The 14,777-nt window shown below is 35.8% G+C and overlaps 1 protein-coding gene and 1 non-coding gene across 4 annotated transcripts in view; both read left to right on the top strand.

Moving 5' to 3' along the window:
• Positions 1 to 14,777, top strand: part of Ccdc148 (coiled-coil domain containing 148) — a 297,747-nt gene that overhangs the window by 20,096 nt on the left and 262,874 nt on the right. The gene's annotated exons all lie outside the window — the stretch shown is intronic.
• On the top strand, positions 1,074 to 1,181 carry LOC141422800 (U6 spliceosomal RNA). The gene has a single exon (XR_012447524.1). It is a non-coding gene; the product is annotated as a U6 spliceosomal RNA (small nuclear RNA).

Genomic DNA, 14,777 nt, shown 5'->3' with positions numbered 1-14,777 from the left:
CCTTCTCCACAATTGCCTCTCATTGCTATCTCCCACTCAGGCACTGTGGCTTGTGATGTTCCTTGTTTGCAGGTCCCCATAGTAGCTCAGTCTCAAACAATAGGCCCCCTCTCAAGATAACACCTGGCTATAGCACTCCAAGATATGGGGAGCAGTGCAATGGATTTCTTCTCCAAAGCTGGCCTGCCATGCAGGAGGAATCACTGTCACACCAAATTCACCACACACACACACACACAGGATGTAAGGCTTTCAGGACTATAGGTTTATCCCGAGGCTAGGTCTGCCAATCTGTTGTCTCCTTGGCTGCCTCACTTACCTTGTGCTTATGGCCCAGATACCCTCCTGGTTAACCTATTCCCCACACCCCGAGGAAGCTGGGGTTGGAGCTGCAGGCTATTATTTCCTACTTTTCTCTGCATAGCCTTTCTGTTTATCCACACACTTTTTAGCTGTTCTGTCATCTCTTTCATGAATCCTGATGCTCTTCCTCTTTTTTCTCTCTTTGGTATGTAGTCTCTCCTTTGTTACTGTAACTCTTCTTATTCACAGAATCATATAGAGGAAGCTTCTAATCTGACATATTACCCCAGAAAGTTGGAGGAAATTTTAAAAATTTCTTAAATTTTAAAATTCTTAAATTTCTTGAAATATATGAAAATGGGAAAACATAACAAAATTTATGGACTATAGCAAAAGCAGTATCAAGAAGAAAGTATATAGCAATCAACACCTGCATCAAAAACCAGAAGATTGCAAATAACCTCACTGTACCTTAATTAACTAGAAAAACCATAAAATCCAAGCTTAGTTTTAGTAGAAAGAAAGAAATATTAAACATCTGAGCAGAGCCTGGAACAGTGGCTCATGCCTATAATCCTATCTACTTGGGAGGCAGAGATCAGGAGGATCATGGATCTTGCCAGCCTGAGCAAAAACATTTGCAAGACCTCATCTCAAGTAATAAAAACCTGAGTGTGATGGTGTGCACCTATCACAAGTAGGAGGATTACAGTCCTGGCCCACCTGGGCATGAACTTGAGCCCTTATCATCTCAAAAATGACCTAAAACAGTGCTTGCTCAGCAGTACATATACTAAAAAATTGCAACAATACGGAGAAGATTAGCATGGCCCCTGCACAAGAATGACATGAAAATTAGTGAAGTGTTCCATATTTTTACAAAAACCAGGACTGTAAAATAGGTACAGTGTATGTGTGTGTGGGGGGGGGTACTAGTAAGAGGGGGAAGGGTGAAGGAAGGAGATTGAGGTATAAAAAATAAATACAGAAAAAAAGACCAAAACAAAATGGGCTGGGTGGGGGTGGTGGCTCAAGTGGTGGAGCACTTGCCTAGCAAGCTCAATGCTCAAAGCAGAAATAGAGACTAAATAGAGCCCCCCCACCAAAATCAATGAAATAAAGAAGCTGTTTTTCAGAAAAGATAAACAAAGTTAACAAACCCTTAGCCAAACTAACTATAAAAATAAAGAAAGCTCAAATAAATAAAATCATAGAAAAAATGAACCATTACAATTGACACCACAGAAATAGAGGGATTATAAAAGACTATTATGAGCAACTAACTAAAGACCACAAACTTGATAACCTAAAGTAAGTGGACAGATTTCTGACACACCCACCTTTAGCAAGATTGAATCACGATGAAATAGAAAACCAATAATAAATAATAGGACTGAGTCAATAATAAACAGACTCCCATAAATAAATGCCCAGGAATAGCTGGTGTTGCTATTGAGTTATACCAAACATTTAAAGGAGAACTAATTGAAAAATTAGGAAGGAATTCTTCCAAACTCATTTTAAGAGGCCAGAATTACATTGATACCAAAACCAGGTAAGGATACAACAAAAAAGAAAGCTACCAACCAATATCACTAAGCAGATTAAAAAAAAAAAAAAAACTAGCAAATTGAAACCATAAATGTATTAGGAAGATTATTCACCATATTCAAGTGGGAATCATCCCAGGGATGCAAGGATAGTTCAACATATGTACAATAATAAATGTTATACACAACATCTGCAGAATGAAGGACAAAACCCATACGATCAGCTCAACAGATGCAGAAAACATTTGATAAAATTAAACATTCCTTCATGATTAAAACAGAACAAATTAGATACCTCAACATAATAATGTCAATACATAATAAGCCAACAGCTAATAACACATGGAAAGAGAAAAAGCTGAAAGATTTCTCTCTAAGGTTTGGAATAAGAAAAAGATTTTGTCTTTTCACTCCTTCCATTCAACAAAGTCCTACAAATCCTAGTCAGAGCAATTATTCAAGAAAAAGAAATCAAAGGTTTCCAAATTGGAAAGAGGAAGTCAAGATATCACTATTTTCAGATGACATGAAACCCCAAAGACCCTACAAAGAAACTATTACAGCTATAAATGAACTTATTAAAGTTGCATGATAGAAAATCAACCTACAAAAATCAGCAGCATTGCTATATGCCAATAGCAAATTCCATTAACAAAAAAGATTGAGGTCCAAAGGAATTAAGTAAATTTCTCCAAATCATAGCAGACCCAGGATCTACAAAACTCTAAAACTGATACCCTCCCTGTTACATCTTCATGAGTTAACTCCTCATTTTATCATTTTATCATACTTTCATACTATATGACATCAAATTCAATTTTAGTGTATGTGCTTCTGAATCAGGCAGATGACATCAAATTCAATTACAGGATAATCTTATAAAATTAGTTTCTTTAAACTTTAAACTTATATGACTCATTCTTAATGTAACCTTTCCAGAGTAATTAAATGTTCATAAGAGCTTATTTGATGACTTTATTATATAGCCATTTGATTTTCAGTTCTTTGAAAATCAATAGAATTATTTTGACACATGCTTGTTTCTAAATATTAAAAGCTAATAATTTAAGCCTGGGAGCTTAATTAGTTAGAACATGATGTTGGTATTGCTCACCATATAATTCTATTGACCTTTTACAGAGAAATCCTCTCTAAAGCTAAACCTAATGTTACTGCTGGTCACATTTGAGTTATTATCTTCTATAATTGTGAAAAAGCAACACAAAAGCAGAGTTTATATTCTCTTTCTACATAACACTCACCCCTCCAAGAAAATGAAATGGGAGATGATGATTTTTATAACCCCTTTCACTCTTTCTAAAGTATAAAATGTATGTTTTTTCTTAGCATGAATGTATCCACTCCCTCAGTTGTTCATTAGCAAACGTTTTAATGTTTCCTACATGCCAGCCATTATTCTCAAAGATAAAATGAATACAAAATTGACAAAATGTTTGCCCCATATACCTTCAATTGTAAAGGGGCAAGACACACAACTAACCAACAAAATAGTGATAATCATGGATTTAAAAAAATGTAAGAAGCCATCCTTCAGAAAAGGTTTGGGGACTGATGGTGATATTTTGACAGGATTGTCACATATGGTCTAATATTCTAGAGCTGAAAGACTCCTTGGAGATGTCCAAGTCCATCTTTCATGTTAGAAACATGACAATTTGAGCCTGCAATGGTTGAGTGACTTGGAGGTTTCTCAGCAAGCCCAAGTAGGCCAGGATTTGAGCTGAGGCTTTTATATTACAAGGTACAATGTTCTTTCCCAAAAGCCAGTTTTAAAGAAAGCATTAAAAAAATTTAATTTTTGACATTTCTGTGGATCTCCTGTCTTCTATTTGATTTAAAAGAAAACAATTAACTCTAATTTAACCAATATTTAAGTATAATTAATTAATTGTTCCAGATTTGGATCGCACTTGGCTTTTTACTTTGATTTTACTTGTTTAATTTTTACTTATTTAATTTTTTACTGTGTGTGTGTGGTGCTGGGGCCACCCATGCAGGAGGCCTTGCTCACTCATGATTGCAAACAGCTTGAGTACTCTAATGTGAAGTTAGGAGTGAGTGAGTGGATGAAGCAAAGATCCTTCAAACTTCAGTCCCTCTGACAGTGAGCTCTGCTAATGTTTCAGAAAAATGAAAAAGTATCTCTGGTGGGGTAGGATTTGAGGATACACTAATTCAATTTTTTCTTTGTGCTTATTTATATTTTTAATTTTAAAAAATGATTATGCAGTATTGTATAATTAAACATTTTAGATTTTATGCCCAATTCATTAACACACTTATTTTTAAAAGTTATAACATTAAAGGTGACTTTTACATACAAGTACGTTATTTCATAGTATAATATTGTTATCACAATTATTGCACAGATTTTTCAAAAGTTTTCAGACTTCCTCCATAGATCTAGACCTTTATTGAGAAATCACTTTCTGTCTGCTTAGCACTGTCTCTTCTGCTTTAACAACTGATTTCTCTGTCTATTTTTCCTATAATTCTTTAAAAATTTCCTGTTGTTTTAGTATACCTGCTCATCACTATTCCTGCTCTAAACAGTTTAGTAAAGCAGATATGACAAAAATTTCAAAGATTAAACAAGCACTTAGGAATTATTTACTTCAGTGGTGGCAAACTATAACCCACATCTGGCCAGCAGTCTGTGTAAATAAAGTTTTATTGGAACCATGCTCTTTAAATTACAAGTAGTCTATGGCTACTTGCTTGCTATACAAATGAGTTGAGAGTTACAACAATCTCTGATAAGCAAGAAATAAAATGTTTACTATCTGGACTTTTATAGGAAAGGTTTTCAAACACCTGCTTTAGCATTTGCTATCTCTCTCTCTCTCTCTCTCTCTCTCTCTCTCACACACACACACACACACACACACACACACACACACATGCACAGGGACACAGAGGAGGAGAAATACCTAGAGCAGGATAGCTCCTTGAAGGTAGAAACAGGCCTTATTTACCACTTTATCTTAGTACCTAACCTAGAGCCAAGCTTATTAGTAGATACTAAACAAATATTTGTGGAATTGAGTTGATTGTGGTTTTACCTTACATCAATTTTAAAAATTAAATACTTTAAATTAAAAAGAGATTTCCTCCCACTATGTTTTTATTAAAATGGCACTGTAGAGTAAACTAGCCTATTAAAGTGACTGTTATAAATAATCTCCCTGGGATGATTTGTAACGCATTAGAAAAGCATTCCCTTTATGCAAAAACTATTAGTTTAATGGAATAATATGTTTGAGAGAGACTACTTGACCCCTGCTGCTTCTTTTAACATTCTGCTTTTTATGTGAAGATCCCTTGAACAATTTCTTAATATTTTAGGCATGATAACTCCTTCAGTTCCTAGACTCAAATTCATTTTCCATAAATATTTTCAGTAAATGTATTGTTTTACCTGGTTTGGGAAAATTGTTTGAGTAGTAAAATCTTTTTATGTGGCTATATATGAAATATAAAATTAACCTCAATATTTGTTTTATTCTTATAAAGTTAAAAGTGACAACTATTTTATCAATTATTTCTATTACTCAAAATTTCACAAAGAAAGAAATCCAACTTTAAATGGATGATAGGTTTATTTAAATTAGAGCATAGATTTCTTATTTCCAGTCCAAGCTGGCCTGGAACTCCCTCAGCCTTCTGAGTTCTGGGATTACAGGCCTGATCTGCAGGCCCAGCCTGCAGCCTCTTCTTTTCCTTACTTATTTATTTATTTTGTGGTACTGGGTTTAAACTCAGGGCCTTAGGCTTACCAGGCTCTACCACTTGAGCTACTCTGCCAGTCCCCTCTTTTTTTAACCTATTTGTTTTTGTGTGCTGGGCAAGGATATCAATTAATAACAACTTTAGAAATTTTCACAAGTGTTTTTCTATTAATGAGAATCATCTGAAATGCTTCTTTTAAAAACATTCCTAGGCTTAGGTTGGGCACTGTCAGTACAAGCCTGCTATCCCAGCTATATGGATGGCTGAAATCAGAATGAATTATGCTCCAGGCCAGCCCTGGCAAAATGTTTGCAAAGACTCATCTCAACAGATAAAGTTGGGCATAGACACCCACCTGTAATCCCAGCTATTGTAGAAGGGGTAAATGGGAGAATCAGGTCCAGGTCAGCTTTGGACAAAACCACAATGCTATATTCAAAAAAATAACTATAGCAAAAAAGGGCTGAGTGTGTTAGAGTGCCTGCCTCACAAGCACAAGTCCCTGAGTTCAAATTCCAGTACTGCTGAAGCAAAACAAACCCCTTCATTGGAGTGATGTCAGCAAGATGGCTGGTTATGAAGTCCAGCCCTTGTCACATACAAAAACAATGATTCACTATCCACAAATGAAAATTGTTCCAGGAGAGCATCAGAATACACTACAAAAGCTACAGCAGTTCAAGTAGCACAAAACTGAGGATGGGTACATAGAAAAATGTTGGAAGTATTTTATCTGTATTTTCATAACCTTTAGGCTACCACAGCTCAGCATCAAACAGGGAAAAAAATAGAGCAAGTGACCTTAGCAATCCCACTATTGTGGAACCCAGCAGCTTTTGCAGTAAAGGAACCCTTCAGTCTTTGTTAATGACACCCCAGTTGATAAACCACTCAAAGACCACACTACTATATCCTCTAGAGCCAGAGCTGCCTCTGTGCCCCTTAGAGTTGGAGCCACTGTACTCTCCCAAGTGTTGGCATTACTGTGTGTCTATATCTCAGACCTGCTGCCACTGTACACCCCCTGCCACTACCTTCATAGGCACTTGCACATGAAAGTTTCTCCCTGCTAAAGCCAAATTGAAAAATATGGAAGAGATAACGTCTTCAAATTAGCAGACACCAGCACAAGACTAAAAGGAATACATTTTAAAAAATCAGTGGAATGCGATACCTCCAACAGAAGACAATTTCCAGTACTAAACTCTAATGAAATGAACATCTATGAATTACCTGACAAAGAATTCCAAGTAATTGTTTTAAGGAAGCTCAGCAATGTGCAAGAGAATACAGATAAGTCAATGAAATCAGGATAACAATACACGAGCAAAGTGAATTCAAAAAGGATAGACACCATGACAAAGCACCAAATAAATTCTTAAGCTAAAACAATGCAATGAATGAAATTTAAAAATGGAATAGAGAGCTTCAACAGCTGACTCAAGTAGAAACCAGTGAAATTGAAGACAGGTCATTTGAAATTATCTATTCAGAAAAAGAGTAAACTCTTTAGGGTATATGGAACACCTTCAAGTGAGCCAATATATGAATTATGAGAATCATACAAGAGGGATAGAATGGCAAAAAGCTTACTTAAAGAAATAATGATAGAGAATTCCTCAAATCTGAAGGCACATATCCAGATTTCAAAATCCCAAAGGAAGCCAAATAGGTTGAACATATAGAGGTCTACGTGAAGGCAAATAAACTTTTTGAAAGTCAAAGACAAATAAACAATTTTTTAAATCAAAGAGAAAAAGGACATTTTAAGGGACTCCATATACGTATCAATGGATTTCTCGGCAGAAACCTTTCAACTCAGGTTCATTTTGAATATGTGGAAAACCCTAAAGACTCAAGAACAACAATAACTATTAGAACTGATAAATGAATTCAGTAAAGTTACAGGACACAAAATCAAACTCAGTGGAGTTTTTATATATATAAACAATGACCTACCCATTATGAAATTAAGGAAGCAATCCTATTTACAACACCAAAAAAAGGAATTAACAACTAAATAAATGACTCATACGATGTAAATTTTGAAACATTAGTGAATAAAACTAAATAAGGCACAGATAAATGGGAAGACATTCTGCATTTATGGGTTGGAAAAATTAACATTGTTTAATGTACATACTACCAAAACTGATCTATCAGAATCTCATCTCTATCAGAATCTCAGTGGTGGCTGGGACATGGCTCATGTGGTATAGGACTTATCTAGCAAGTGTGAGTATCCACTGATACTCATATGGAGTACTGCCAAAACAATCAATGGCTTTCCATAACAGAAATAGAAAAATTGTAAATTTCATGTGAAATTACAAAAGACCCTACCTAAATAGCCAAATCAATCATTAGCAAAGAACAAATCTGGGGGCATCACACTTCCTGATTTCAAAATATATTACGAAATAGTATACTACTAGAATTAAAACAAACACACAGACCATTTGAACAGAATAGAAAGCCCAGAAATAATTTCCACATCTAGGACTGATCTTCCACAAGGGTGCCTAAAATATACACAGTGAAGAAACGATAGTGCTGGAAAAATGGGATAAGCACATATAGAAGAATATATTTGGATCCTTATCTCACACAATATACAAAATTCAACTTGATTGAAAAACCTGAAACTGTAAAACCTCTAGAAGAACACAGGGGGAAGCTTCTTGACATTGATCTGGGCAATGAGTTTTTGGATATAACACCAAACAGCAGAGGAAACAACAAAATGAAAGGGAGAAAATACTTGCAAGTCAAGGCATTAATATCTAAATATATAAGGCGATCGTATAACTCAATCACAAAAAACTAACCCAATTTAGAATTGAGCAAAAGACCTGATAGATGCTTCTCAGAGGAAGGCATACAAATGGCTGCCAGATATTTGAGAAAGTTCTCAGCATCACTTATCATCAGAGAAATGGAAATCAATCACTAGGAGATTATTGCCTCACACCTTTAGAATGGATATTATCAAAAAGTCAAAAGACAAGTATTTTCTATGATGTGGAGAAAAGGGAACCCCATACACTGTTGGTGTGAATATAAATAGGTATAGCCATTTAAAAATAAAACTACTTTATGTAATTTTAATAGTAGTTCTATTAAAAGTAGAACTACTTTATGATCCGAGTATATAGATAAACCTAAGCTTGGCACAGAAAGTCAAATACTGGAAGATCTCAGGCTGACTTCAAACAGATAATCCTCCTGCCTCTGGTTTCTGAGTTCTGGAATTACAGGAGTGCCACCAGGCCTGGCTGGAAAAATTCACTTTTATGTGGAATGTAAAATAATGAATTCATAGAAGCAAAAAGTGGAGTTGTGATTGCTTAGGGAGTAGAGGAGAACAAAATGGGGAGTTTTTGGTCAAAGGGCACAAAGTTTCTATTACGCAAAATGAACAATTCTGGATATCTAATGTACAATAATGTGACAATAGTTAACAATAAACATAGTATATTTGAAATTTGCTAAAAAGATATTTCTTAAGTATTATCACCATTTAAGAAATGGAAAAAGCTAGCCAGGCACCAGTGGCTCACACCTGTAATCCTAGCTACTCAGGAGGCAGAAATTGGAGGATTGAAGCTTGAAGCCAACCCTGGAGAAATAGTTTGAGAAACACTATCTCGAAAATACCCAACACAAAACAAGACTGGCATAGTGGCTCAAGCAGTAAAGCACCTGCCTAGCAAGCATGAGACTCTGAGTTCAAACCTTACTACCATAAAAAAACCCCCAAAAAACAAAAAGAATGAAAAGAAAAAGAAAACAGTATAGACAATTGACCTATGAGATACCAACTAAGGAGAGAAGGCCTGTTCTGATCCAGTAGACTGGGAACAAAAGGTGGAAGAAGGAGGAAGCCAGCCAGCATGTGTCAGTTCCACTCCTTTGAGTTAGTATGTCTATTGCTCTTGCCTGTGAACTTCAGATTCCACCTTCTTCAGCCTTTCAATGTGGACTCCCAGCAGCAACTCTCCAGGGAGCTTACAGCTTTGAGCCTTAGACTGGTGCTGCATCATTGGTCCCCCTTGTTCTGAGACTTCCAGCTTCTTGGACTGAGCAGCTACCTAATTTTTTGGTTCTCCATCATGAAGATGGCCATTGTTGGACCATCTCATCAAATAACCTGTAAAGATTAACTACCAGAGAAGAGGAAAGACTACGATTAGTCCATACACCCACTGTGTGGTGTAACTCTGAGAGATATCCTGGGAGACTTTCTCTGCATAATAAGTGTGTTCACAGTGAAGTTCCACCTTTTCCCCAGAGCCAGCAGGAATCTTGTGCCAGACTACTGTCTGTTCTTGGGCCAGTTCAATCACCCTAAAAATTACTTGCTGCTGTTCAATATTGCCAACATTCCCAGGTCTCCCTCTACTACTTAGGAAAGGGGGTATAAGCCTTTCCTATCAGGATGCCACGCTGCTGTAATGCCCCTTAATAATTTGTGTGCCTTTTTCTCTTGTTAATATGTCTATGTTCAGTTAATTTTAGTGAGCATTCAGAGAGTGGGAAATTTTCCCCTATCTGCACAGTGAGGGGTTCTACTTGTGTTTCCACAAGTTCCTTGTCTCTGGCACCAACTGATACATTCTATATGGGGAATGATCTTTCAGCCTAGGCCCATAATAAAAGAACAAGAGAAGTATGAAAATGTCACAATGAAATCCATTATTTCATGTGATTAATATATACTAATGTAAAAAGTTTAAAAAGACAGATGATGAAGTAAAAAACTCTCTAGTCCATAAAATGTAATTTGAGAAATAAATTTATTGTAATCTGAAAAAAAAATGGAAAAAAGAAAATGGTTATATGAGATGGTTATATGAGGAAACCTTAATTACGTTGATTGTGAAGATTATTTCACAGTTTATGCAAATATAAAAACATTTCATTGTATACCTTAAGTATTTATAGTTTTGTCAATTATACTTCAATAAAACTTAAAAATACTTCCACATTTTCTGAATCACATATGAAATAAGAAAAATAAGAAGGCTCAAAAGCCTTACTTGGATTAATGAGTAAACCTTTTAATATTTGAATGTAAAATTAAATACTTGCACTTAAAATAGACTAAATATTAGATGATCTTATTGATTACTTACAGTGAGATTCTTTTGGCATTTAGTCACTGTCTTTTTTCAATATCTTAACCTTGTTTGGGTCACAGATTCCCTCTGAGAAGTTGACAGAATCTGTGTAATCTCTCCCCAGTAAAGTTAACACAAAAATTTCTGCATATAATTGCAAGACTACAAATCTTGACATACAATGATGGACTCTAGCCATGGACCATTTTAAGATCTATTCTTCAGTTATGACCCACTTTATTTTAAATTTTGCTCTATATATAGGTATCTTCATATATCCTTAACTTTTTTTTCTATCAGATGCTATAATGCCAAAGATTTAATAACTCGTTCAGCATCCTATGTACCTCTCTTTCCAGTGAACTAGAACATAGATCTCCATTTTAAATCTTTTATCTATTAAAAAAACCTCACGTATTTTTGACACAACTTTAGTTTTTTAGGGATTATATCTATAGAAAGAGCAAAAAGTTGACAGTTTGTGGAATAATAGAGGACAGAAAAACCCTGAGAGAAAGTAGGTCCTGATAGACATGCAATCTAAGGAAGAAGATGCCTGAGGGAGGGAGGTGGGGTGACTTAGAAGCCAGCAATGAAAAACATAGGTCAGATTGGAGGCAAATGGGTGAACTGAGAGGAAACTGGCAGCATATGCCCTGGGTCTCTCCCTGCTTTCAGAAATGAAAATTCATGGAGAGATCAAACAGCTTGGATGGCAGATGGTTGCAGAAAGAATGGTTTATACCCAAATTTGAGGATTGTATCAAAATCCTAGGCAAAAAGAATCTTTTCTTCGAGGTCGTAGAGGTGAAGTCAGAACAGTAGAAAGAGAAAGAAATGGTGAATAGAGAAGAGAGGGGAGTAGAAAGGAGGGAGGGAGAGAGATACGGAAAGAGAGAGCTACAAAGAGGGAGATAGAGAAATCCAGGTAAGAAGTACTTTTATTAATCTAGATGAAACAGGGCTCATTGATTACATTATGCAAATATAATTGCCTACCTGGTTGTAATCTCAAGAGAGTATACCTTAAAACAACTTTCTGAGTGTGTACATTGAAGTATTTTATGCCTTACTGTGGGGGAAGGTTATTAGAGAAAACAAACAGGCTAGTGTTTCATCTGTATGTTACATTATGGCTCAGGTCTCACACACCTACAGGACACTTTTGTTGGATCTAGAAACAGACAGATCCTGCCTCACACCAGGGCACGTGGCCTAATAAGCACAGCACAGTTAGCATCTTAATACCCATTTCTCTCCATTGCTATCCCTATGTGTTAGCCCTTGTTGTGGTCTGGATGACTTTTCCCCAAAGGTTTGGTCACCAGGGTGGTGATATTAGGAGTGCTGTGGACTTTTTGGGGGTCCTTGGGTCATGGGGATAGGCCTTTGAGGGTACTGTGGGACCTGGTCTCTTGGGCTCTCTGCTTCCTGCTCAGGATGTGAATGGTTTGCTATGTCAGGCACTGTCCATCATTGCTACTTGGGACCATCCCCAGAGGTTCCAAAGCAAATGCGACCACCTGATTTTGGATTGGAACTTTCAGGAATGTGAGCAAAAGAATCCTTTTCTTTTTATAAGTTAATCACCTCAGGTGTGTTATGCAAGTATAAAGCTGACAAATACAGCTCTGTTAAAAGAATTGAACTTCAGGCAGTAGAGAGGATGAGGAGAGCCTTTGAATCTGTGTAAGCACTTTTCAGGCCTCTTCCAAGCCAGAGCTTCTACATACTGTGATTTGTTTTTAGGACTCAGACTATGCAAGTAATGTGAATCTGGATAGGAAGTTCACAGAGCAGGCAGGTTGGGAAAGAAGATGAGAGATGAGAGGAAGGAGATGCTGGTCTAGTCAGCCACATCACATAGAGTAAGGAGGCAGATAGGGGCTCCAGCCAGACTGCTTTCTCATCCAGATGATAGTTTGTTTTTACCAGTAATGGCAAAAATAGTTCCACAAATCACTATGTTCATACTCATGCACATACATGCACAGATGCACGCACACACAAGCACACACATGTGCATGCCCACATTCAAACATGCCCATGCACACCAATACATGGATGCACAGAAGCATGCACACACACACACATACATACAGTTGATATACATGTTTCATATATTTATGAATCCTAGCCATTCCTCCATATGACATACTTTAAACTATCACAGTATCCAACCAATGTGCTATGCATTAAATGCGATTAATGTAAATAATTCCTATTGTGCCTCCAATAAGAAAATATGCAATAGGTAAATAAGGAAAGTCATTAACTTGTTTGGGAGAATTTTTAAATGATGACTCAATTTTATTAAACTGTTCTTTAATATTTAAAGATAATTAGCTAAGTTTTTGACACATTTTATTCATGGAAATGATTAAGTTGAAAATATTTTATATGTATTTCTACTATTTTCTGTAGCTTTTGTTCTGTTTCTATCTCCTTTTGCAAATTCACTGAAAATCAGGGCAGAAAGCTATTGCTGGTCAAATGTGAAGTGTGTCCATATCTTCATTTGTATGAGGTTTTATTATCTCTAATTAATTAAGTTTGTCCACCCATTTCCTTCATTTAAACTTACCAAACATCATACAGCATCACTAATAAAACTTATAGTTGCAGAAGTATAGAAGCACATTGTTTTCTCTATGTTAAAATTCTGTTTCATTGTTTACAGGTTCAAGGCAGTGTGTAGGACCTTTAATTTTTTGAAAAGTAGACAATTTCTAAATTCTTTTAATTTTTTGAATATGTCATACTTGAGATGGTTCAAAATGAAAATAACTATACAAGGAAAGGTCTGGTGATCATATCACCTTCCAGTCCCACATGGAAACATTTTTAGTAGCTTCTTGTTAATCCTTTCAGTGCTTCTTAATGAAAATAAATAAAACACTAATATGCATTCTTATTTTTCTCTCTTTCAATAACAGGAAAAATTTAAAAAAATTTTCACCATAATACTATTTATTCTTCCTATTGACTTATTTTTCAGTTGCAATTTAATTCTTTACAAAGAAGATTTATTAAATCATCTATATACACACTCACAAGATCCCTTTAAAGTTATTAAAGTTAACAAAATGCTTTTATTTCTACTTTTAAATTTAAATTTAACTAATACATAAAAACACTAAAATCATACATATTTATGGTGTACCATGTGAGGTTTCGATACATGGAAACATTGCATAATGTTTACATCAGGGTAATCACTTCTATCTTCTCAAATATTTATTATTTATTTGTGGCAAAGCATTGACAATTCTTCCAGCTCTCTGAAATATGCAGAGCATTTTGGTTATCTTTAGTTAAACTACTGTGCATTAGCACAGCAGAATCTCTTCTATCCAACTGGAACTTAGAACTCATTCATCAGCTTTGCCCCATCTCTCCCTTCCCCCTCCTCTCTTCAGCTGCTGGTAAACAGTACTCTCCTCTCAACTTTTATTGTTGTTGTTGTTGTTCTGTGTGTTTGAGACAGAGTCTCACTATGTAGCTCAGGCTGTCCTCAAATCCTTAATCTTCCTGCCTCCACCTTCCAAGTGCTGTTATTACAAGTGTATGCCACTACACCTGGCTCTATCCTCAACTTTTATAAGATTAACTTTTTTATATTCCACATATGAGTGAGATCATGCAATACTTTTATTTCTGTGCCTGGCTTGTTTCACTTGGTATGATGATCTCCCGTTCTGTCTATTTTTTTGCAAATGGCAGGATTTTATTACTTTTTATAGATGAAAAATATTCCATTTGTACATTTACCATGATAAGTTGTTTTAAGTAAACATTGATTGATTGCACCTTTATAAGATTTCAGAATGGATTGGTTTACTTTTTGGAAGCACAGTGTTTCAGTTAATGATGTTGGAAGGTAGCCTGGTCTTCTGTAGTGACTAGAATGTTCTGGTATATTGCACAGGTTACTGTCTTTCTGCTTTGATGCTATGGATAACTACTGTGCTATTTTTTTTTTCTATTTTTTTGACAGTACTGGAATTTGAAATTGAGGTCTTATGTTTGGTAGGCAGGTATTCTCCTACTTGAG

Source organism: Castor canadensis, chromosome 4, assembly GCF_047511655.1.
Source record: "Castor canadensis chromosome 4, mCasCan1.hap1v2, whole genome shotgun sequence".
Taxonomy (NCBI): Eukaryota; Metazoa; Chordata; class Mammalia; order Rodentia; family Castoridae; genus Castor; species Castor canadensis.
Note: the sequence above shows the minus strand (reverse complement) of the source record. Positions and strands in the feature narration are given on the sequence as shown.